This window comes from Pinus tabuliformis, chromosome 8, assembly GCF_031772625.1.
Source record: "Pinus tabuliformis cultivar Carrire ecotype Pingquan chromosome 8, CPIR1, whole genome shotgun sequence".
NCBI classification, from domain to species: domain Eukaryota; kingdom Viridiplantae; phylum Streptophyta; class Pinopsida; order Pinales; family Pinaceae; genus Pinus; species Pinus tabuliformis.
The window spans coordinates 735,045,332-735,049,232 of record NC_142294.1 but is presented as its reverse complement, the minus strand read 5'-3'; the positions used below and the strand labels follow the sequence as shown (position 1 = coordinate 735,049,232).

Here is a 3,901-nt window from a genome sequence, read left to right as displayed (position 1 = left end):
CGAGGCAGCAAATTTGCGGCACAGATCTGGACGTCTTGGTGCAATATCTGCAAAATCTAATTGTAGATCTGGATTCTGTGTGAAAAAGCACTCAATTTCAAAAAAAAAAATCAGTTGAATCGGAGTCCGGATGAGGGAGATATCGCTTATTTAAAATCAACCCTTTTTTGCAGAAATTTTGGTGACGGCGGGAGAGTTGCAGCTCAGATCTAAAATTCCAAGTACCTGGATCAAGATTTCTATCACATGGGCATATGTAGAATGATTGTTCCATTTCTGAAAACAGGTCATAATAGGGATTCTGAACAATATTGACGGAATTGTGACAAATTCAAATTTTCACCATTTTTTTTTTTCAAAACCCTCTTCATGGCTTCTAGCAAGGTTCTATTATTTACAGGAAAAGATAATGGTCCTACTATTGAAGAATACATTAAAAAATAGAAGTGGTTATGGAACAACCGTTGGAAATGGTGGGTAGTGGCACAATTTAGAGATGAGGCGGCCACATGGTGGGAATTACTTAACCAAAAAAAGTGTTCCAACCTGCCCGATGAAGAATTTGAAGAATTACTTTTAGACAGATGGTCTCATGCCAGAAAAAAATATAAGAAGAAACATGTGGGGCTATTTCCTACTGGTATATCCTTTTTACAGGTTCATGGATTGATTCAGAAGGAGAAAATCGTTGTGTCTATAAATCCTAGTTGCAAGCAAAATCTTATAAGTGTTAATTTGACAAAAAGATTGCAAGTTCCAGCAAAACACATTGAAACCGCCTAGATTGATAATGAGGATGTTCAAGTTTATAAAGATTTGAAGATTTCTATCGACAAGTATGTATTGCATTCTAATTTTTATGTTTCAGATATGGCTAATGTTTGATGTTGTTTTGGGATACCCTTGGATGGAAGAGGCGGGTATTATCAATATTAATGTGCAGAAGAAATTCCTGAAGCTCTGGTATAAAAAGAAGAAAATTACATTACAGGATATTTCCATTAATAAACAGGTAGAGTCCACGAAGGTTGAAGCAAAAGATGTTCCAGGGACTAACATATCTGATGATGAGCCATTGATGGTTGACAACCAAACACAAACATCAAACCAGTTACCAAAAAAATAGGTAGAGTCCAAAGAGGTTGAAGCAGAAAATGTTACATCGGATGAGGACTCAGTGGTTGAGGTAATATTGGAAGATAAGAAACAACAGCAGGCACCACAACATGTACCAGATACCAATCAGGCTCCATTAGGTGGTGAATTAAAGAAAGATATGCCGTCAGCATATCACCACCCACATCACCCAGCAAGAAAACAACCAACAAGATGGAAACAAATTAGCTACAAGGACAACAACCCCTGCATGGCATATAGAGAGGGGCGACGATCCACCTACTATACATAGAAGAGCTACAAGGATCAACTTGCATCTCAAGCAAGCGAGGCACCAGCTAGATTGAGGGTTCACCTTTCTCTTGGATGGCTAGATGCACGTGCATGGTACTAGTAGACTACTCTTTTGAGTAGATCTTATTATTTGTGTTCTTCCCATGTTTCGGGGACAAAACATGCTAAGGGGGGTGGAATGTTATATACCTAGGGGGGATAATATGGGGTACCAAGGGAGGTACCCAAGGTAATAATGTAATAATGGGATGGGCCATAGTAATAAATAAGGTGGTTAACCCATATCATGTAAGGGACCACAAGTAGTTGGTAATAATGTAATGGGCCCATGGTATTAGTTTGATGGTATGAGGGAACCATGGTAATGACCCATGGTATTGTATGTATGAGGCCTATATAGAGGCTAGAGACTCCATGTCAAGGAGGATTGTCAAGGATTATTGTATGAACAGGAATATGGCTTGTGGAGTGTTCTCATTCCTTAAGGAGTGAATGTATGGTGTTGCCCTACCTTAAGGGTTTTGATCAATAAAGAAACATTTCTATCTATTTCAATCTTGTTATTATTGGGTATATTTGTTATTTCTCTTATATTCTAGGTTAGATCTATAACAAGTGGTATCAGAGCTATAACACGATTGGTGACATCAATGGCCTCATTGATAGGGATATTAGTGAATAAGGAGACCACATCAAAACTCACCAGCTAATCATCAGGATCAAATCTAAAATCCTTTAACTCGTTAACGGAAAAAGACGAATCTTTAACAAAGGATTTAGTCCGTCCAACGAGAGGTTTGAGCTTATTAGCAAGAAATTTCGCTAGAAGATAAGTCGGTCCTCCAATAGTATTGACAATGAGGCGAAGGGTAACCCCTTCCTTATGGATCTTGGGGAGACCATAGATCCTAGGAGGGAGAGGGTTGCTCTCGATAAGCTTCTTGCCAAGGGAGCTAACGGTGCTACTAGATTTTATGACTAGAGAAACCAGTTTTAGAAACCTTTTTTAAGGGGTTCTTAATAAGCTTTCTGTATTACATCTATATAAACAAGGAAGATATACATCTATGTTTTTTTATAAACAAGATATTTACATAATTAAAATTAAGCTAGATATTTTAACTCTATGGAAATTTTAAGGATATGTATTTTCTTTTAATATGTTTTATGAGTTTTAAGTTTAAAATATTAAGTAATATTATATTATTAATTATATATATGAATGAGTGGAAAATTTTATTGTTTTAAAATACAAATATTTTATTGTATTTAGGTAAATATTTTTTTAAAATAAAGATTAGATTTGGCTTGAATATTTTTTGATCTATCACACTGAGTTTTTAGAATTGACATTTTGAACCAATAATTGTGGCTCATCATCAGGATTGAAAGATGAGAAATTAGATCAAGACCTATGAGGAAAGAGACGTGTAGACCACAAATCAAAGTGAATATATATATATATATATAATTTTCAAATAAAAATTAAAATGATAATAAAAACAATGAAAATAAACATCTATATATTTTTTCAAGGAAATCATTAATCTCTTTTAGCCATATAATAACAATATTAGTAGGCACTAAACAATTACAACAATATTTCTCATCATCATATTACTTTTATTACTTTTAGGAAATTGAATCTAGGTGGGAGAGATAACAACCATTCTAACCAACCATCCAAAATAACCATAATTAACAAAAACAAATATCTTTATATTATTTACATTATGAGAATATATGAATAATATTTTATATAGTTTAAACATTTTAGTTTTTATCATTTTTATTAGAAGTATATTTCTAATCAATTTTGTATTCCATAAAAAAAAAAAAAAAAATTAAAAAATCATTGAAATTTCATATATTATTGGTTAATATGGGTGCAATAAAAGTTTATCTTTTTATCCATTTAAATAATAAAAACTTACACTTTTACCTCCCAAAAATTTATATATATATATATATATATAATTAATTAAAATTAAAATAATATATATATAAATAAATCATTAATTAAAATTAAAATAATATATATATTTTAACAACCAAATCATTACATCAATTACGTATAACCACTAACTAGGAGATTTACTTTTTGAACAGAATATAATTGTATTTACTTAAACAATGTTTTACAGCACTGCTATCATCAAGCGCCCGTGGCCTAATGGATAAGGCGTCTGACTTCTAATCAGGCGATTGTGGGTTCGAGTCCCACCGGGCGTGTCTTATTGCTATTGTACTTTTTTGTTCTATGTTCTGTACTTTATTGATTGTCATTTTGTGCGTGTTCTGTACTTTATCTTCTGATTTTGTTCAGACAATTTTTTCCCAATGGCGTGTTCTGTACTTTATCTTCTGATTTTGTTCAGACAATTTTTTCCCAATGGCGTGTTCTGTACTTTATCTTCTGATTTTGTTCAGACAATTTTTTCCCAATGGCGTGTTCTATACTTTATCTTCTGATTTTGTTCAGACAAGTTTT

The 3,901-nt window shown here is 32.9% G+C and overlaps 1 non-coding gene across 1 annotated transcript; it reads left to right on the top strand.

Moving 5' to 3' along the window:
- The first annotated feature begins 3,569 nt into the window (after positions 1-3,569).
- On the top strand, positions 3,570-3,642 carry TRNAR-UCU (transfer RNA arginine (anticodon UCU)). Its single transcript has one exon. It is a non-coding gene; the product is annotated as a tRNA-Arg (tRNA).
- The last annotated feature ends 259 nt before the right edge of the window (positions 3,643-3,901 follow it).